The sequence below is a fragment of the Trachypithecus francoisi genome, unplaced genomic scaffold (genome assembly GCF_009764315.1).
Source record: "Trachypithecus francoisi isolate TF-2019V2 unplaced genomic scaffold, Tfra_2.0 Lachesis_group2, whole genome shotgun sequence".
NCBI lineage: Eukaryota > Metazoa > Chordata > Mammalia > Primates > Cercopithecidae > Trachypithecus > Trachypithecus francoisi.
Genome location: NW_022681465.1, coordinates 94,841,178 through 94,864,534, shown reverse-complemented (window position 1 = coordinate 94,864,534; position 23,357 = coordinate 94,841,178).

The following is a 23,357-nucleotide window of genomic DNA, read 5'->3' as shown; positions in this document are numbered from 1 at the left end:
CACATTACCTATTTTCAAGATTTAATGTAAAGCCATAGTAATCAAGGCAGCATGGTATTGGTAAAAGAATAAGCATATATATTAATGAGACAGAATAGAAAGCCCATTTATACACCCACACTAATAGAGTCAACTGAGTTTTGACAAAGATGCAGAAGCAATTTAATGGAAACAGGATGAACTTTTCAGCATATGGTGGCGGAAAAATTGGACATTCGTTACCAAAAAAATGAACCTTAATACAGACCTCACATTTTACATAAAAATTAACTCAAAATGGATCATAGATTTAAATGAGAAAGGCAAAACTATAAACATCTAGAAGAAAGGAGAAAATCTGAAGGACCTTGGATTCGGTGGTAAGTTTTCACATATCACATATCAAAAACATGATCCATGACAGAAAAAAAATAATCAGTTGGGCTTTATTAAAAACTTTTGCTCTGCAGAAAACACTGTTGAGAGAATTAGAAGATAAGCTACCGACTTAACATTTGCAAATCATGTATCTTATAAAGAATGTATATCCGGATATACAACAAACTTAAAACTCAACAAGATAAGGAACAATTCTCCAAAATGGGCAAAAGATCTGAACAGACATCTCACCAGAGAAAACATACAAATGACAAAGTGTATGAAAAGATGCTCAACATCATGCCAAATAATGTAAGCTGATATTCCCCACTCAAGGAAGTGAAGAATAACTCCCTACCCCTAAATTGTGGGCTACACTTGATGACTTGCTTCCAAAGAGCAGTACAGGAAAAGTAACTTTACATTGGAGAAAACTGGCAAGCATTATCCCAGCTAGGTGATCAATGTTAGCATCATAAATAAGAAGTCATATGTCATGTTGATAGCACATACTTTGTTTTCAATTTTTTTATTTTCTAAGATATATATAACATTTACCATCTTAACTGTTGAGGGTATGTACTCTTGATATTACAGTAGTCCCCCTCTTATCTGCAGTTTCACTTTACATATCACCTGCGGTCAACCATAGTCCAAAAATATTAAATGGAAAATTCCATAAATACACAATTTATAAATGTTAAATTACACGCCATTCTGAGTAGTGTGATGAAATCTCATTTTGTCCTGCTGTCCTGTTCAGGGTGTGAATCATTCCTTTACCAAGAAGAACCAAGTAGTAAACCCTTTCTGCCTGTTAACCATTTAGTAACTGGCTCGGTTATCAGAACAATTGTAGCAATATCGCAGTGCTTGAGTTCAAGTCACCCTTATTTTACTTACAAATGGCCCCAAAGCACAAGAGTAGTGAGATATGTACAGGAAAAAACATAGTGTATATAGAGGGTTCAGTACCATTGGCAATTTCAGCCATCCACTGGGGGGAGTCTTGAAACGTACACCCTGTGGATAAAGGAAGACTTCTGTATATGTTTAAAACAGCTTTCCTGTCAGTGGTCCTCCTCCCCAAAAAAAAAAACCCTAACTTCTCTCCAAACATGAGAAAAACTCGATTGAGAGATAGTCTACAGAATACCTTATCATTACCGCTCAAAACTGTCAATGCCATTGAAAACAAAGTCTAAGTGTATCTAAGTGTATCTAAGTCAGGGTTCTACTACAGAGATAGAACCAGTAGGAGAGAGAAAGAGAAAGACAGCAATTTAAAGAAACTGTTTTATGTGATTCTGGGGACTGGACAGTCTGAAATCTGCAGAGCAGGCCTACAAGCTGGAATTCTTTGAGCAGGAGCTGACAGTGCAGTCCACAGGTGGATTTCCTTCCCCAGGAAAACCTCAGCTCTGCTCTTAAGGCCTTTCAACTTATTGGATGAGGCCCACCAAGAGCAGCAAGTATAATCTTTACTTAAAGCCAACTGACTGTATATGTTAACCACGTCGACAAAATACCTTCGTAGCGACACAAATGTTAGTGTTTAATAGAATAATTGGGGACCTAGCCAAAATTGACACAGAAAATTAACCATCCCAATGAGAAACTGTCACAGTTTAGAGGAGCTGAAAGAGATGTGGTCACTAAATGTAATATGACAGCCTGGATAGGGTCCTGAGACAGAAAAATAAATAGTAGAAAAAAAACTAATGAATCTGAATAAAGTATCATGCTTATTTAATAAAAATGCATGAATATTTGTTCATTAGCTGTGATCAATATACCATAATAAGACACTAACAATAGATGGAATTGGGTTCAGGATACACAATAACGCTCTGTATTCTCTTTGCAACTTTCCTGTAAATGTAAAATGATTCTAAAATTTAAAAATGTATAAGCTAAAGCTTCAGCATGAAGAAATATGCAAACTTACGAAAAATACTGCATACAACAGGTGTTTGAGGACAAGACAACTACAGAATATAAGATGGGAACTGGCAAAATTTTTTTAAAATAGAAAAGACCAAACCATTTTAGAAAAGAAGACTAAGTAACAAAGATTGCCCCAGGAAAGCATAATAAGCAAGAGAAAACAGAATAAGAGTAAGCAAAAAGAAACGAAATTATACATACTTAAAAATTAGAGAGAGATGGAAATGATAAGCAAAGGAGATCCAATATGCAAATAGGTGAGGTCTTTGAAAAAAATGAAACCAAACAAAAGTATAAAAACATAATTTAAGAAAGTGATCATGGAAAAAATAGTTACTGAAAGAGCATTCAATTTACAAAAAACAAACAAACAAACAAAAAAAGAAAGAATAAAAGCCAAAATAGTCTCAACCAATGAACACACTAGTAAAAATAATTGGAGTTTAAAGATAAAGAAGGAATCCTTAAATATCCAGGCCAAAAAAAATGAATCATTTATAAAGACACTAAGATCACTTCAGCATCATATTTCTTTACTACAACAAGCAGTGCCAAAAGACAATAGAACACCTAGGTAGTACTCAAGCGGGAAGAAAAGATAAAAAGCACAAACCAAGAATCTTACATCCATCTGAGTTCTAAATGGCCAGTTATAAAGACTTCAGACAAAACATTTTGAGCTTTTGAGAGAACAGGGAATATTATTCTCATGAGTCTTTCTTGAGAAAACTGTTAGAGGACAAATTCAACATACTTCACTCAAAAACTGAGTGGAGAAAGATCCAGAAAGAACTAGCACCTAAAATTTTTAGCAAAACATAAAATAGAAAGCATTATCTCAGAGGGAATTACCTGGTTCCTCATTTTAAAGGCAATGCTTATATTTTATTTTATTATGTAAGTATCCTACAGGTTATCGGCGGTGACTTTTATCAGGTAAATAAATTCTTTTCTATCCCTAATGCACTCTGAAATTTTCATCATGAATTGCTGCTAAATTGCAAAAGTTTTTTTCTAAACTTATTGTTATTATTGTCTATTCCTTCTCCTTTTATCTCTTTTTTATATTCCTGGGTTAAATTTTACTTGGTCATATTATTTTATGTTATTCATATGTTGCTGCTTTGAATGTGTGCTCACTTTTTAAGAATATTAACATCCATGTTTATAAGCTAAATTAGCCTAAAATTTTCTTTTTTTAACTGTATTTATCTAACTTTTTATATTAAGATTATACTAACATAATAAAATATGTTGGAAAAGTTTTCCTATGTTTAATTCTCAAGAATAGTATGTATATGACAGAAACCATGGAGCTTTCAGAAAATTGTCTGAGCCTGCTGATAATTTGATATGTAAATTTTAATCATGATTTAATTTTTAACGTTTATAAATATATGAAGAATATGTTAACTTATAGTTGATAAATTATATTTTTCTAGAATATTTTCCATTTTCTTCTGTTATTAATTTATGCCATAGTTATTTATATTTTTCTCTCATGACATATGAATCAATGAGTCAAGTTCTATTTTTCATTATTATTATTTTATAACTTTGTACTTAAGTTGAGCTTAGTGTAGTGGTTTCTGTGTAAATCACTAAACTATGGAAATATTATGTATAATTTGCAAACCTGTAGAAGGAAAACTAAGTAGAATGGAAAAAAGAAAAAACAATCAAGTTTAAAAAGCAAGAAAGGAGAAAAAACAGGACCCAAAATAAAGTAAGAAAAGTAGAAATAATGAAATAAAATACAAAAGTAAGCCCAAATTTGTTAACTTTAAAAATAAATATTAACAGATTAAGATTACAAAACTAAGCCCTGAACTTCAATCATAAGGAAAATAACAAGAAAGCCAACATATATGGAAAGACAAATTAAAGATAAGAACAAAATTAGTATTAATGGAATATAAAACAAAGATAAAACACAGATTATTTTAAAAGGTAGATATTGGAATTATTAAAAAGATGAATAAAGGATAAAACTGGTGAGTTGTCAAGGTAAAAAAGAAGGCACAAATTCAACAGCATTTGGAATTAAAAGAAGACTACAGATAAAGCAAGAATTTTAATATAAGAGGATTCTATTAATGTAATAAACCGTTAATTATAAAACCTTAGATGAGATGTCAAACTCCAAAAAAGATAGATAACTTTTAAAAACCAGCTCAAGAAAAAATAGAAAACCTCATTATTGTTGTAATCATTTCCTAATTTGAATAAAAAGTTAAAAACATGTTCCCATAAAAAAAATTCCAAACCTAGGCAGTCTAATAGGTGAGCTCCACCAAACTATCAAACAGCAGATAATTCAAATTTATAAACCTTTTCCAGAGAGGATAAAAAAGAGCCCCAAATCCTGAAATTATTTAAGAAACTGATTTAACTAGACTTCACAACCAGATAAATACGAGAAGTGAAAATAACAGATTGATAGACTGATAATAGACTCATGAACACATATTGAAAATAAATAAAAATAAACAAGCCAAATAGGCATTACATAAAAAATACATCATAAAGAAAATATATCATTTTAAAAAGTTGTTTTTTTACTCAGGACTGCAAGATAGTTTAACATGTTTTAAAATCAATTAATTTAATTTACCACATTAACATTAAAAAACAATAGAATCTCATTATTAATGAGCAAAAATATAATTCAATAAAATTTATCATCCCTTTATGATAAACAATTCATTGTACAGACCAGAAAATACTTACCAAGCTAGTAAAAGAAGAGAACTATCTTAACTTGATAAAATTGTATTTTTAAAAATGTATAGCAAAAAGAAAAATGGCTAAATGTGTGGTCGGGGCTTTATCTTATGGGTTAAGCTAAAAAACAAACTTTGAACATTCTCAGGAACATTATGAGGAATATTTCAAGGAGATTGTATTTCTTGAAAAGATATTTTGAAAAGATATTTTATGAAATATGTAAAGGAAAATTAGATTATAGGTAGCAATCTACATTTGTGATGCATAACTGAAATACGGTGGAATTGGTAGATCTAGAAAGAAAGGGAGAAATACAAGAGATATTAAAGAAGAGCAAGGTAAAAGACTTGGAATGTATTGCCTCTACAGAAAGGAGAAGCAGAAAGATGGAAGATGTTCAGGTTTATAGAGTGGACACTGGGAGGATAGGGTACATCTCACTACATGAAGGAAGACATGCAAATGGAAGCACCCTTCGGGCAGCAGAGAATACAAATGCAAAGCTCTGCCTAAATGTGAGTGGCAACAGAGACTGGACTGCTTGAAACGATTGGTTTGGATGAGGTCATCCAAAAAGAAAGTACAGAGGAATCATTAATAGAAAACCAAACAACACAAAGAAAGCAGAGCACAAAAAGGAACTAGAAATGAACAGCCAGAGAAATCGGAGAAGAACTAGGGGAAACTTCTATCATTAAAGATTTTAAGTTAAAAAATGTTTAACAATGTGAAATACTACAAAAGCTTTAATTCCCCTTTTGCCTCCTTTTCACCAATCATAAGTCATCAAATCACATAAGATTTTGTACAAAGATTACTAATGAATGTAGGTGATCCAGCACTCTCAGACCTGTATCAAGGAATGACTTTTATTCCCACCTCCTAGCCTTCCTTAATAGAAAACTAGGAACTTCATCTCCCCTTCAGAAGAGTAAAGCAGCTATCATTATGCAGACATCTGTTAGAACAAAATTTCTACTAACTGAATTATACCTAAGAATATAATCATACATTGGAAAATGTTTCTCAGAGAAAGTGAAACAAATAATGCAAATACAATTCTGAATGGACTTCCAATTACTTAGCTTGACAGAAAGAGAGTAGCACACAATCTAAAACAAAATGTTAGGATGAAAGTGTCAAAAGTTGACAATGGTAAAATTGCTTAGGGGAGATTAATGCTATGTCATTTAAGCCCACTTAAGAGCTTATTTCCAGGAATTTAATGAAGTATAATGTTTTCTATTTCTCAGAAAAACAATAAGTGCAACATTGATTTTTTTTTTAAAGGGTAGATTCTACGTAATTATTTCAGCAGTCCTCACTTTATTCCAAACCAAATTCTACTCTCCAGAAATGACTTCTTACTAGCTTTTTTGAGGTATAATTGACATACAATAAATGCACACATTGAAAATGTACACTTTGCTAAGTTTTGATATGTTTATATACCAGAAAACCATCACCCACAAGCAAGACAATGAACATATCCATCACCCCCAAAAGTTGTCTAGCGTCCCTTCATAATCCTTTCCGCCTTCCTCCTGTCTCCAACCACGCACCCGAATTTCAGGCAAGAAATTCTAATTTCTAATTTCTATCACTAGATATTAGTTTGTATTCTCTAGAATTTTATAGAAATGGAATCCTATATTGTATTAGTTTCCTGGGGCTGTGACAGCATATTACAACAGGCCAGGTGGCTTGAAACAACAGAAATGTGTTCACTTACAGTTCTGAGGGCTAGAATTCTGAAATCATGGTGTCAACAAGACCAGTCTCCTTCCATAGGCTCTAGGGAAGACTTCCTCCTTGCCTTTTCTAGCTTCTAATGGTTTACGATAGTCTTTGGCATTGCTTAGCTTGGGCAGCATAACTCCAATCTCTGCCTCTGTCTTCACATGGACTTCTTCCCCGTGCCTCCTCGATGACTTTAACTGTCTCTCTCTCCTTTTTATAAGGGTATCAGTCATTGAGTAATCCAGTATGACTTTATTTTTATTAATCTTCAAAACCTCCAAACAAAGTCATATTCAGAGGTAAAGGGATTGGGACTTTAACATATTTTGGGGGAAGACACAGTGTAATCCACAATATTCTGCCCTCTGGCCCCTTGAAATGCATATCGCTCTCAATAGCAAGATACATTCACCCTATCCCAACATTTCCCAAAGTCTTAACCCATTTCATCATCAACTGTAAGTCCAAAATCTCATCTAAATTCAACTGAAGAAGTCCCAATTCTCATCTTCTAAATTATCTAAATCAGGTGTGGTGAGATTCTGGGTGTGGCCCATTCTGGGAAAAAAATTATTCTTCATTCGTGAACCTGTGAAACTAGAGAACAAGTTATCTGCTTCCAAAATACAGTAATGAGACAGGCATAGGACAGACATTCCCACTCCAAAAGGAGTTGTGGTTCCCAAACATGTCTCAAATCCAGTGAGGCAAATTCCAGTAGGTTTCAAAGCATGAAAATAATCCTTTGTGGCTTGATGCTCTGCCCTCTGTGCCCACTGTTAGCTGTCCTCTGTTTCCACAGAACCCTGTTAGTCCTGCCAACTTCTGAGCCACCCTCAGAGGCATTCTTCCCTTTTCTTGAAGAATAACACATTTGCAGGCAAGTGGCTTTATAGGACTGTTTCCTACCCGTAAAATTCCACAAGTCTGACATCCCTTCATCATTTCATCCCATCTCTGTCTCTTTGTTTCAAGCTGGCAATGTTTTTGGTCGGCATGACATTCTTAAACCCCTTGTGGCTCTTCTGTATATATCAAGGGGGATTGTTTTAACTAATGACATCTGTAAAGTCCCTGCTTCTAAATAAACTCATGTTTACAGGTTAGGACTTAAATATATCTTTCAGGAAGATACAATGCAACCCATAACATATAGTACATATTCTTGTTTTTTGTATTCTTTTATTCAGCATAATTATTTTAATATTCATCCATGTTTTGCATATCTCAATAATTCACTCCCTTTTATTACTGATTAACATTCCCTTTTATGGATAAATCCCCTGTCAATGGTCATTTTGATTGTTTTCAGTTTTTGGCACTGCAAATAGGCAGCTATGAACCTTCATGTGCAAGTCTTTGCATTGACATATGCTTTAATTTCTCTTGGGTAAGCATCTATCAGTGAGTTGTTTCATAAGGTTAGCAAAATGTTTAACATTTTTCATTACTGCCAGTAGGTTTCAATGCATGAAATCCCACTTTACCTTCCCACAGCAGCCTGTGAGAGTTCCAGTTGCTCTACATCCCCTCAACACTTTGTATGGTATTTTTAAATTTTAGACATTCTAATAGTTACATAGTGGTATCTCATACAGAGAGAATGGTATTTATTATATTGCATTCCCTGATGCATATGATGTCTAACATCTTTTCATGTGCGTATTTGCCTTGTGTTTATCTCTTTAGTAAAAGTATCTATTCAAATCTTTTGCCCATGTTTTCACTGGGTAGTTGTCCTGTTATTACTGAGATTTTAGAGTTCTCTGCATATTCTAAATACAAATCCTTTATCAGATACATGATTTGCAAATTTATTGTTGCTGTCTGTGACTTGACATTCTGTTAACTTGTCTTTTGAAGGAAGTTTTAATTTTGATCAAGTCCAGTTAATCAATTTTTTTTCCTATGATTCATACGTTGAGTGTTGTTTCAAGGACAGCTCATTTGGTGTTAACACCAAAGTCCTCACAAAGACCTATGAGACTCTAAATGAGGTTCCCTTCACGATTATCTTCCTGACCTAATTTTTGCTGTGGATTTTTCCCTTTACCACTCTTCTCCAGTCCCCTTGCAACTTCTCAAACAGATAGAGGTCTGTCTCAGGACTTGTACTTGCTACTTATTTGCTTAGAATTCTCTTTTCCCAACTACCTACAGGGTTCACTCTCTGTTTTTTTTTTTTTTTTTATGTCTTTGTTAAATGTCAGCTCAGTAAAGCCAGCTCTGACTTTCCTCATAATGACTGCAATTCTCCAACATTGCCAAACTTCATACCCTGCTTTGTTTCCATCCATAGCATCTTTTATCATGCTATATGTTTTTCTTGTTGATCAGCTCCCCCACTAGAATTTAAGCCCAGTGAGGCCAGGGATTTTTGTCTGTTCACCAGCGTATTTACAATTAAAACACTACCTGGCATTTAGCGAAACTCAATGAATATTTGCTCAATGCATGAATGAATACATGAACATATATTGATTTTGCCTTTATGCTTATTTGATAGTTTGGCTGACTTTAGAATATTAGTTAAAAATTACTTTCCCTCACTTTTTTTTAAACAATCTTATTTTGGAACAATTTTAGATTTACAGAAAAGTTGCAAAAATAGAACAGAGAGTTCTCATATCCTACTTTCTCAGCTTCCTCCATTGTTAATCTATTACATTACCATGATACATTTGTCAAAATAAAGAAAGTGACTTGGTACAATATTATTAACTAAACTCTACACTTCCCTCACAATTCTAAAGTCAATCTTTTAATACTTTCTAGTTTGTAGAGTGCTAATGATATATCTAATAAGTCTGATTTTCATTTTTCTACGAGAGGGTCCATTATAGAGCCAATTTACAGTTGTGGGGAATCTCAGCCAAGATAGGCACAAAACTACTATGTATTTTTTTCCTAGTCAAAGGAAAAAAATATCTACCTGACAGGAGAAGAGCAGTTACATTTTCTAACAAATTTCCCAGTCATTCTAGATGCAAATGAATGATGGCCCTTCTCTCTACCTGAAGAGAGTCGTAATTAAGACCGGGGCATTATATGATCGTAAACAAAATCAGTAACCATGTAAGCAGGACACCGAAATCTAAGACTATCTGAAAGTAGGAGGCTCAGTAAGTACCATCTCAGAGAACATATGGAAGTTCTGGATGGAGACTGACATCTGATGGTGCAAATGGCAGATACCTGTGATTTAGGCTGTTATCCTTCGCCTCCTTCAGAGGAGGAGGGTCACAGAAGTGTCTGAAGCCCTGAAAAATAAGGTAGGCCAAACTTTTTGCTCTTCTAAAAAAGCCTCCACTCCCATTTTCTCAGATTCTCTGCTCTTAATATGTGGCATTTGTTAAATTGTTAACTGTCTGGGACTTCCCCAAGGCTGATAAGACCTTGGCATCCCCAGGCTGATTGTCACAGGAGCCCAGGCTTCCATTTGATCATCAATCTTAAATGTTTTAGGATTGACATTGCTTTAGGCCTATAGACTATTTAAAATTTAAGGCCAAAATCCCCTAAGATTAAAATAATTTTCATTTGTTCAGGGAAATATGTGCTATGCAGATAATATTATTGCCAATAATAAGTGTATATGAAGTTTTAAAGAGTTAAGAAGTTTGAAGCCAGTTTATTGAATCTCAGTTTAGGGATTAAACAAGTAACAATTATTTTTCCAATAACTGACTCCCAGTTGTGCTGTGATAAATCCTTTTCCCAATAGATAGCAGATTCTTTAATGGCTCCTTGGCCAGATTCCTTAACTTTTCTGTCACTTTTGGTTATAAAGCCTTATTTTAGTATGCTAGAGTCTTGTATATGATAAAATTTAATACAACTTATTTTAAAACTTCATTCCCATTTTTTTTCAACATCTGTTCTTTCCCTCTTTCAGGATCAACAAGGCCTACCTATGGGTAAAGTTGCTTTTGAGTACGGTCTCATTTCACACATTTCCATTCTTCTGTTTACTATTTCCTTCCTCTTTCTCTTCTCTTGCTATCCTAGATCTTCCTGGACTTTCAAACCCATCCACCACCAGCAAGGGCAGAAAGGACATTTTTCTCACATGATGGACATCAACCTAAGGATCTGCCACAGTTCTCTTCCATGGAGAGCCACAGCAACGTTGATTCCCTCGCACATCTTTTCTCAAGACTGCAGAGAGCCCGGATGTGTTGAGCATTCTCCCATATTCCTCCCAGGACTTCACTGCCATGTTCCCTTCAGACCTGTTCGGCATGGGCTATTCCAAAAGCCTTGTTTCTTCTGAATCTGGCATTAGTTTCTCAGTTCACATCTATACTAAAAATTCAGGGAATACATATTAAGCAACCCTCTACTTGTAACAATGAGACATGTTCTCGGGTCCCAAAAGGCTCTCCCTAGAATGCTTTCAAAACACTTTCCTCCAGCAATGTCATAAAAGTAGCCTTATAGGTTCTGCAACCCAGCAAGCATTCAAGCCAGGAGGAAAGTTGTCCATCTCCCCTTCTTGCAGATGCATCCATTTTTAACACAATTCTGTTAGAGCCCTGCTCACTGCTTCTTCAGAGATAGAAAATTACTTCATTCCCCAACTCCACAATGAGGGAGGGAAATAGGTCCTCTTTGCAGAGCATAAAACCAATTTTCGTCTCTCTCTTCTAAATCTTCTTCAGGATTTCCATCCAGGGAAGAAGGATGGGGCTGATTGATGAGCATATCACAATAAAGGGGAGATGACTGACCTGAATACTAGAGGAGGGAATGCGGAGTGCTTCATTTATTGCAGTACATGGGAAAGACTGGAAATTCCTGCCTATTCTTGAAGATACTACCCTTGGAGATTGTTGCCAGGAGACTTTGTACTTAAACTCTGTGCTAAGTGGGGGATCAATTTAATTTTGTGCATAGGCAAACCCCTGAGCTCATCCTGAGCCGAGGACTCTCCAGCTTGGTAGTTCTCTGGGTAGGTAGTTTAAATAAGCTTAACTCATGTTGCAAATTGCATTTTTCAAAGATGTTCACAGCAATAGATCCCATTTCACATATTCCATACAATACAGTCTGTAATCAAGAGGTGGGGGTCTATGACCTCAGTCTTGAATCTGTGTATTGTTGTGACTCAGAGTGTGGTAGAAGTGACTCATGTGACTTCAGAGACTCAGTAATAAAAATCAATGTCATTCTAACTGGTGTGAGATGGTATCTCATTGTGGTTTTGATTTGCATTTCTCTGATGGCGAGTGATGATGAGCATTTTTTCATGTGTCTGTTGGCTGTATGAATGTCTTCTTTTGAGAAATGTCTGTTCATATCCTTTCCCCACTTTTTGATGGGGTTGTTTTTTTCTTGTATATTTGTTTGAGTTCTTTGTAGATTCTGGATATTAGCCCTTTGTCAGATAAGTAGGTTGCAAAAATTTTCTCACCAGTTAGAATGGCAATCATTAAGAAGTCAGGAAACAACAGGTGTTGGAGAGGATGTGGAGAAATAGGAACACTTTTACACTGTTGGTGGGATTGTAAACTAGTTCAACCATTATGGAAAACAGTATGGCAATTCCTCAAGGATCTAGAACTAAATGTACCATATGACCCAGCCATCCCACTACTGGGTATATACCCAAAGGATTATAAATTATTCTACTACAAAGACACATGCACACGTATGTTTATTGCGGCACTATTCACAATAGCAAAGACTTGGAATCAACCCAAATGTCCATCTGTGACAGCCTGGATTAAGAAAATGTGGCACATATACACCATGGAATACTATGCAGCCATAAAAAAGGATGAGTTTGCGTTCTTTGTAGGGACATGGATGCAGCTGGAAACCATCATTCTTAGCAAACTATCACAAGAAGAGAAAACCAAACACCGCATGTTCTCACTCATAGGTGGGAACTGAACAATGAGATCACTTGGACTGGGGAAGGGGAACATCACACACTGGGGCCTATCATGGGGAGTGGGGAGGAGGGAGGGATTGCACTGGGGAGTTATACATGATATAAATGATGAATTGATGGGTGCTGACGAGTTGATGGGTGCAGCACACCAACATGGCATAAGTATACATATGTAACAAACCTGCATGTTATGCACATGTACCCTAGAACTTAAAGTATAAAAAATAAAATAAAATAAAATAAAATAAAATAAAATAAAATAAAAAATAATAAAAAAAAAGAAAAGTACTATCTGCATGCTTTGGTGATGGAAAATTAAAATAAAATAAAAGTAAAAACACACACACACAAAAAAAAATCAATGTCACTTCTACCTTCCTCGCTGGGATACTTGCCATGTAAGAAGTCTGATTACCCTGAAGCTGCTGTGCTGTGAAGAAGCCAAGCCACTGAGTGAGGCAACACGGAGTTATACAGCCAACAATCATAGCCTCTGAATCTCCCCAGCCCAGGTGCCAGACATATGAATAAATGAGCCTTCAGATTTTTTCAGCCCTTAGCTATTGAGTCACCCCACATCTTTGAATATTCCCAACTGAGGATCCAGATATCATGAAATAGAGACAAACTATCACCAAAGCACCCTTCCTGAATTCCTACCCCACAGAATTCATGAACATAATAAAGTGTTGTTTTATGCTACTTAGTCAAAGATCATTGATTTTATAGCAGTAATAACTAATATATCTGGGATCCTTGACAATGAGTCTATCTTGTCAGTCATCTATGCTATTTATATATTTAGGCAAAAATGCCTTTCTTTGAATCTGATTAGTATAATGGTTCTTGGAATGCTTCTGGACTATCACTGTAAGTAGAGCAGATAAGAAGCTTAAAAGTGCTTCCAGGTACTGTTGTTATACTTCTAGGGAGACACAGAGTCACACTGGTAAGCAGGGAAAGTAGACCAATTTCATGTGTATTTACAGGTATTAAGAATTCTACTTCCCCACTTATTTTGGTATAACTTTTTAATCATGAAGGATCTTACTGTCCATCCCTAAAAAAATATGTAATAAGGAGACTATGCCCTATTACCAACTTACATGTTTTAATTTTATCTAGCAAAAATTCCAGAATGACATTCCTCATTCCTCAACTTGCTTGGTCATGTTAATCATGGAAGATAGGCCGAGGCCAAGTTTACAATGGCTATTTCTTCCTCTAGATCTTTTTAAAAATTTTTCCTGGGCTGCAAAGCTGTTTATTCATGTTGACTCAATTGCATCAATTGATGCAATTTATTATTTGCATATCATGTGTGGGATCTTTCTTAACCTATTTAGTTCCTATTCCTGGCGCACCATTAGCTGCAGTCTCTTTACCCTGAATGGTCCCTATACGGGTAACAGGGAAGCAAGGTTAGCATTGTGTAGCCCTGCACTGACTTCAAGGGTTCAAAACTTAAAGCTGGGCTCTGAGAGTGGCAGCAAGTGCTTATTATCCTCTGTCAGTACACTGCAATATGATTTCTGCATTTTGTCAGTGTTTAATAATTACAGTAATTACACTCTCATAAAAGAGAGTAGTTGATGTGTAAGTTATGTCCCTTCACCTTGAGGAACTAATCAGTGCTTAGAGTCCTTAGGAATGTGCTGAAATCTTTCAGTCCCTCAGGTTCACAGACACAGATGCAGTTGGGGCAGGGGGTGACCTCCAACAAACTGGTCTACACGGTCCAGCACAGCACTTTATATTCAAGGCCAGCCTCCACCCACATCTTTAACTTAAATAATATGATGTTATGCCCAAAAGAGGGAAACAAAGGTATTATTCTTTGATTCGCTATACTGCTGAGTGATTATATCAGACTTACATAAGCACTGAAGGTATTTATACAATTTAAGACATAGGATTTGGGAAAGTTGGTGAGCTGGACTAGTGACATAGTAATTGTAGACTTATCAGACTTAAATATCTAGGTAAGCAGATATAGGATGGGAGTTTCTCCAGTAGTCCTAAAATTATGGCTAAAACTGAAGAAGTGTTATTTAACCTATAACCTAAAGTGAGCAAATCACATATCCCTAATAACAAGATTATTAAAGAGCAGAAGCTGAAGAGATTCAAGAAAACAGGGAGGATTCGTTGCATCAAGCTCACATGTTTAAAAAGACAACGACCAAAAAAAAGAAAAAAAAAAAAAAAAAGACTGCCAGATCCAGCAATTAGGAATGGTTTCAGTAGAATGATAGAAGTTGATGCTGAGATGCAATGGGTTGAAAGACTACAAACAAATGAAACTAATCAAGATAGAACATCCTTCCAGAATTTTTTGAGAAAGGAAAGAGACTGAGGGGAGCTAAATTTAGAGACTCTGATAAAGAAGCCAAGAAAGAAAAATTGCAGATATTCAAAGAAAGAAGCTGGGCAGTGAGGTAGGAGATGATGGAAGACAATGAAGTAGATAAGAGTCATTCATCTGGAACTCAAAGAACATTCAGAAAAGTTACTTAACAGTATCAAAGCAGTGATTTGGTTCATTCTGTAAAGGAAGTTCTATTAAGTATTCAGTTAAAGAGTCCAGTTGATATTCAAATTCCAAGTTCTAAATTCCTGTGTTCAGCTTTCTGATCACTCTGCCATTTCTTCTAAGTCATCACAAATGAATAATATAACTCCTCTAGCTAATATATATTTGACAGCATGCTTTGTAATGAGCTATTACAGAATGTAATACAATGGCAGCTAGTAATCTTTTATAACACTAAATCAAACTTTTAAAAAGCATCTTAATTTCTATGTTATCAGGCTTTAACATTTTTATGCATAAGAAAGATATCAAAAATATGGACTTCCTCTAAAAATTACCAGAAAGTATTAGATGAGGTCTCATTTAAATGATAATAAAATTTATATTTTCACTTATCAGACATTTTTCAGAGTTAACCTTATTTGGCCATGATTTATAGCAAAATAATAAAATAGACTTTCAAAAAGCTAACTTTTTGCATTTCTAGAAGATTATAATTATGTCTATGTCCTCTGAGGCTTGTAATTTGACAGCATGCCACTCTTAATAAATAGCCCAATTCTGCAATTCTAATATAATCCTATCACGTCTTAATATTAGATGATCATTAACACTTAAACCCAGTGATTTCTTCTTGCCCTCTGTTAATATACACTGTCATCACTTGTAAAAGAGATTAAAGGAAACACAGAATGCGTTCTCCCTGGGGAGAGAGATGCAGTTGGTGCTAAGCTGGCAAATAAACTGCGTGACCACCTCCTGCACCATGTCCCATTTTAATCCAAACTTTTAACCTGTGCCAAAATATTGCTGGGACATAAGGAGCCTAAGCACAAACATGCAGAGAGAAAATCTACTAGGGCAGTATCTTTACTCAGAAAACTAAAGTACCACATCTAATCATCTACACCTATTTTCTATTTTAGATTTCAGGAGCCTATAGAATAGTCAGTTTGCCCAAATATTGAACAGGATGCTAACTATCTTATAAGAAAAGGGCACCCAGGAATGATTTGACAATTCTATTTTAGTTCATTCTGTGTCCAAGTTGGATATTCTAGTTATGAGGCTTTCACAGCTGTTCACATTTCCTATTGGGAACTTTTGATGTAACTCTGAACAAAAAAGATTCTCAAACCTAAAATTCACTCCATCATGTTACCACAAAGCAAAGAGTATTTGAATGAAAAAGAAATCAGGAAAAAATAAAAGAATAGTCAAGCCCATTCTCTTCAGTGGGAGTGGGTTAGTAAGAGGAAGAAAACAATCTAGGCGCCATGAAGTCGAGCAGAAGAGCACGACTGGAGAAAGCCTCTTGAACTCTTTTCTGTTCATCAGTCTCCATTCAAGATGTGGCAGCTGCCCTTAAAAATTAGGTCTCCAACAACAGAGAACAATGGCCTTGTAAATTACTGTTTAACTGCTTCAATATTTGGTTAAATAGTAATTTCCTCAAGTGGCTAAAACCAGACAGGATGTTTTGATATTCATGATTCTTGGCTGTGATGGTTGTATTTCATTTTAGATCAAATTGACAGACTCTTAACCTCTAAAGCAAATTGAATTATGTTTAAATGCAGCCATCAGAATACCCAAGAGGAAATGTAATAGTGCAAGTTGCCAACATGAGGAAAAAAAAAAACTTTTCCAAATTAAATTTTTAATGACTCCTAGAAGGGAGTATTAGGAATCCTTCTGCTGCTGCAACTAATGAAGTCTGTGCACTTAAAATGGCCCAAAGCAAATTTAGAATATTCATTATCATTTAAAAAGGGCTCCTCTGTCAGGAAATGTGACCATTCTAACACCAATAGAACAGGGTAGAAGAGTTGGAAGAAAGTTCATCAAGAACCCCCAAAATTTGAAGCAGACTAAGACAGACAGTTGTCTTAGCCAGAAGCTGGCTGAAGTTTTCTTTCAGTGTTTTCTTAGAAAGGAGGAAGTAAAATGTGAATCTCAAAACCTCCACTCTATGTTTCAGTTCTTGAATCTATAAAATAACTGTATAATATATTCTATATAATTCTAAGCCCGTAACTTATGTTCAGTTATTTGCAACAGATCTTTTTGTCGTTCTCACAAAGCCCACCTGGGAGTACGATTTATAGTAATAAGGTCTGGGTGAGCCCTGTTGAACACAGACTGTGAGCAGATTAGGCAAGTAGTCCCACCTTATAGAATAGGACCTTAACATTTATTCTGGAGTAAGAGTACTAGGCTTGATTTTATTCATGCTTTCAAAAGCATTCATTGAATACCTACAATGTACACTGCCTTGCAAGAAATACAAAGATTACAACTCAACAATTCATAAGTGGGTAAGGAGAGCATTGTTAAGGCTTATAAATAAATTCTAAATGAATGACAGATCAAACATCTCCTGATTCTCTAAGAAGTCAGTATCCAAGCTGTCCTGTAATGACACCCAGCCACGCATTCCTTACAAACATTTCTGTTCTATTGTAATAAGCTAATGGGGACAAGGAACTGACATACTCAAGTTCATATTCCCAGAGTATTCTGAAGAGAATAGGTGCTTTGGAGTGAGTTTTCAGAATCAATTAATGAATTCAGAGGATAGAAACTGACTTTCAGCAGAAAACAATAGGTGCTGGAGAGGATGTGTAGAAATAGGAACACTTTTACACTGTTGGTGGGATTGTAAACTAGTTCAACCATTATGGAAAACAGTATGGCAATTCCTCAAGGATCTAGAACTAGATGAACCATAGGACCCAGCCATCCCATTACTGGGTATATACCCAAAGGATCATAAATCATGCTGCTATAAAGACACATGCACACGTATGTTTATTGCGGCACTATTCACAATAGCAAAGACTTGGAATCAACCCAAATGTCCATCTGTGACAGGCTGGATTAAGAAAATGTGGCACATATACACCATGGAATACTATGCAGCCATAAAAAAGGAGGAGTTTGTGTCCTTTGTAGGGACATGGATGCAGCTAGAAACCATCATTCTTAGCAAACTATCACAAGAACAGAAAACGAAACACCGCCTGTTCTCACTCATGGGTGGGACCTGAACAATGAGATCACTTGGACTCGGGAAGGGGAACATCACACACCAGGGCCTATCATGGGGAGGGGGGAGGGGGGAGGGATTGCATTGGTAGTTATACCTGATATAAATGATGAATTGATGGGTGCTGACGAGTTGATGGGTGCAGCACACCAACATGGCACAAGTATACATATGTAAGAAACCTGCACGTTATACACATGTACCCTAGAACTTAAAGTATAATAATAAAAAAAAAAAAAAAAAAAGAAACTGACTTTCAGTTCATGTGATCTGGAAAGACTTCAAGAAAGCAACTTAGCAGATCTGAAAGAATAAAGGAATTGTGACGGAAAGTAGTGGTGGTGGAAAGGAAATTTAAAAGAAAATGAATCTGGAAAATATAACTGGAGGCTTTACAATGTATCTCTGACTTCAGAGTTTCCTTCCCCTAGGTCTTTCCTCCTAGACCACCCTTCAATATGAAGTGCCTTCAACATGAAGTACCTACAAGAAAATGAACAATTACTTAAGATAAGTAAAGCAAGCTGATTTTTATTTTACTTCCATTTTGCCAGATGTACTCAGTTTATGGAAGGAAAATGTAAAGCGTTGACTTAAATTTTACAAGTGAATTATAGCTGTAGACAAAGCTATATGCATCCAAGGAGTCCTCTTCTGTTAGGACAGTGTGCTTATTTACGGAATTCTGTCTCCCACCAAAAAATGCATTTGTTGAAGTCCCAACCCCCAGAACCTCAAACTGTACTTGCATTTGGAGATAGAGACTTTAAAAAGGTAATTAAATGAATATGAGTTTATTAAATTGGAACCTAATCCAATATAACTGATCCTTCTAAGGAAAGGAAATATGGGCACAGACACATTTATACCAGTGAAAGGCAATGTGAAAACACAGGAAAAAAACATCAATTTATAAGCCAAAAAGAGGACAGGAACAGGCCCTCAGAGGGAACCAACCCTGCTGATGCCTTAACCTGGGACTTCTATTCTCCAGAACTGTGAACAAACACATTTCAGTTGTTTAAGCTCCCCAGTCTGTACTTATTACAGCAGCCCTAACAAATTAACACACTGCACTGAAGTCTCCGAGCACTTTGACCATGCTTCAGTAGGTTTTTCCTTCATTTGTTCCAGGTAATTGGAAAAGTCTGCCCATTTTCGGTATTTAGATTAACTAACAAGAAGGTGGAGTGTCTCCAACTTTTAAATGGAGTCGGGCTGACTCACTGACTCCCCTACAAAATGCAGTCATACCAGCCATTGATCTATCTCTTAGAAAGGAAATATTTCTATAACAAGGCAATGACCTCTACTGGAAGCAGTGGAGAATTACAGAAATCCCAGTAAGTTTCAAGCTAGACAGACAGACAGACAGACAGAGAGAAAAACAAACAAACAAACAAACAAACAAAAAAAACGGTTTTAAATCTTAAGAAGCAATGACCCACATAGGAATTTTTAAGGGAATTTTACTGTTACCCCCAACCACTAAAGAAATCTAAACTGAAAGATAATGTAAAAGAATACAAGTAGGGAAACTATTTGAAATCACGTGTTGCTGGATGTTGCTGAGGGTAAGGTTGGGAAGAGGGAGGATCATACTGGCTGAGGAGCATCTCCACACTTGTGCCTCAGAAGGATTCTAGCTCCTTCCTCAGGAAGTAGTCTACCAACTGGCCATCAGCAGAGGTGCCACCTAGCCCTCCACCCCCAGACTTCATGAGAATCTATGTTTCAGCAAGTCTCCCCAGGGGTTCTGTAAACACATTAAAGTTTGAGAAGTACTGCCATCTCCCTCATTCAGAAAGAGTGACATTTCAGTGGTGTCCTTAGTCCTCTTTAGCATTTCCCAGGGGGAAAATGCAAATCAACCAAAAGAAGGCAGGATACATGAAACACTCTACGTTCTAAGTTCCTAAGCTCACTTGTCTTCACTTAAGTACATATAACGCAGCTACTCATAAAATATACAAGTTGATTTAACAAATGTTTAATTCACCATTGGTTTTTTCCTTATAAAACCTTAAAACTAATGACAGCTTTGGAACTCTCTGATTTCTAGAGTTTTCCACGAAAATGCTGATCCTTCTAGATCTGCTATTAATCATCCTTCTGTCAGGGAAGCAAGGAGTTTGAATTTTCACTCTCCTTAATGAATATATTTCACATATACCAAAATGACTTCAGCAATTTGCTCAGCAGCTTTAGAAGCCATTACTAAATTCCAGCTCAAATTCTTTTCATCTGTTTTCTAAACTGGCTCTATATTTATCTTCACAAATTAGCCTAAAGCCTGGTACTAAGAATCAGCTATTTTTATTCATCAGGAAACACAGATTTTCTTATAAATGCCCCCAACAGCAGAGTACATTAATTTGTTTACCAATACATTAATTTGTTTACAAATACAGTTTATTTCTGGAGGTGTTCTGGTGAATGTTTAACAACCAGCTCTCAAAACAATAGTTTGAATTTTTGTTATTTGCCAATTGCCATAGTGTAAGTTTTCCCACCTTAACCAATTTAAAGATACTAATGTGATCATGAAGCTAGGAAAAGATGAACACAATTGCCTCCTGGCAACGCAAGCAGGTTGTAGCACACCATTATTTACTCTCAAAATATTACCAAATACCCCCTATTCTTCAGACTACTTCTGGTATTGATTTCAAAATATATGTCAGCATGCAATAGATGTGCTGTACAACTGTACAAGCTAAATATTTACCAAAAGAAAACAGGTTTGAGATAAATTACTGGTTTTATTAATGATGTGATTGTTTTATTATAACAGTAAAAAGGCTGTTCATTAAAAATTTGACGTAACTGTTTTTTTCTTATGAAACATTCGGGAGAACAGATACAAAACAGCTGCTGACTCCAACACTGACTGTAATAACCATATTCTGCCCACACTTCGCTGCAGGAGCATTCTTCCATTATTTCATTAAGAAAGCTCAGTTTGCATTTGGTGTCCCTCTTATGTTTTTACATTTTATTTCCTTTGTATGTATGCATCTGTACCCAAATTTCTTTTTATAAAGATCAGTTATATTAGATTAGGGCCCAATCTAATGAACTCATTTTAATTGAATTACCTTTTTAAAGTCTCTATCTCCAAATGCAATAGTAGTCTTCCTGGATATAGCAACACTTCCCATCATAGTTCAGTTCCAATCACTTTCTGTTGGCAGGTCAAGACCTTTCAATCTGGACTGGTCCTACCCCTGGCAGTTCCTGCTCCATCTTTAGTCTCTCCAGCTCACGCCAAAAAAACTTGTCTGTAATTTTATTCATTTTCTAAGGATCTTAATTCTACTCATAAATTATTAGTTTTTCATCATCAATGCCACAATAAAATGTTGCATTATGGGTTGAATTGCGTCTCCACAAAAGATGTTGAAGTTCTAACCCCCAGTACCTTGTGAATGTGACCTTATTTGGAAATAAGGTCTTTGCAGATGACCAAGTTAAAATGAGTTCCATGGAGTGGGCCCTAATGCAATATGATTGGTGTCCTCATAAAAACAGTAAATTTGGGTAAAGACAGACATGCCTAGAGGGAAGACAATGTGAAGAAACATAGGAAGAAGCCAGCCATCTACAAGCCAAGAAGAGGGGCCAGGAACAGATCCCTCCCTCACAGCCATCGAAAGAAACCAACCCTGTCAACACTTGATTTTGGACTTTCTAGCTTCCAGAATTCTGAGACAATCAATGTTTGTTGTGTGAGCAGCCCATTTGTGGTGCTTTGTTATGGCAATCCTAGCAAATTAATACAGTCACAATCAGAAAAGCTGTGTCACAAGTAAATTTTGTATTCATATCAAATTTGGAGAGTTAGTTATACTTTTATTTTTGTAAAACTTGAGCAGGTTTAGGTTATTCTATTCCACTCTTGCGATCTGCCTTTTGAGATACATTCTGAGTAGGAGGAAACAGCAGGGTTACAGCTGGATTTTGCCCCGAGTCCTAACTATGTCTCTGTGAGGGTGAGGCACCTGCAAACACCCTGAGCCATGGATGTCCTAAAAGGAAAAGTGGCTGAGAAATGCTAAAATATCTTCTATTAGGCCATTATTAACTCACTAATGCAATGTAATAACCCATTAAAAAGAGGATGTATGAGTTACTAAAGATACCTCACCTTAATCCATTCTTCGAATGGAGAAATTTCTGAAACTCAAAGCAGGTTGGTGTGGAAGATGTTCTGGGGAAGAAAGACCTCCTCAGATCCTTTCAATGAACTCCACAGTCAGCCACAAACTCCACCTACATAAAGGTGAGCTCTGTGAGAGAATTTCTAAATGCAAAGGCACAAAAAACAAAAGTGACTGTTGGAACCATGTTAAAATGCTCCTTTATAGAAACATAACATTTTTAGAGCCTAGAGGGACCTGGGAGACTCACATTGTATAAGGATGAAGTGACACCCAGAGGTACTTCTCCAAGGTTACAATTACTGGGAGACTCAACCTCGTACCTTAGTTTCATTTCGTTTTGTTTCTTTTCGTTTCTTTTTTTTTTTTTTTTTTTTTTTTTTTGCGACAGAGTTTTACTCTTGTTGCCCAGGCTGCAGTGCAATGGTGTGATCTTGGATCACTGCAACCTTCGCCTCCTGGGTTAAAGCGATTCTCCCTCCTCAGCCTCCCGCATAGCTGGGATTATAGGCGCCTGCCACAATGCCTGGCTATTTTTTTATATTTTTAGTAGAGACGGGATTTTACCATGTTGGCCAGGCTGATCTCGAACTCCTGACCTCAGGTGATCCACCTGCCTTGGCCTCCCAAAGTGCTGGGATTACAGATGTGAGCTACCACACCCAGCTTCATATCTTAGTTTTTTTCATTCTAAGCCCCAATTATCAGAAGTGAAGTATATGAACCTGATCATGTCTCCCAGTCACTTGAGCTTTTTTAGAATGTAAATTTCCAAGGCCCAATCTCAAAAATTCTGATTCAAATCTCAAGTTTGGCTCATGGATCTGTAATTAAACTCTTGGAAAATTTGGCCAGGTAGTCAGGTTTGAAACCACTGTTGGAAAAGATTCTACCTAGAGACCTACTACCTTTTGTCCACTTTTTATTCCACTCAGACCCAGCCCTGTG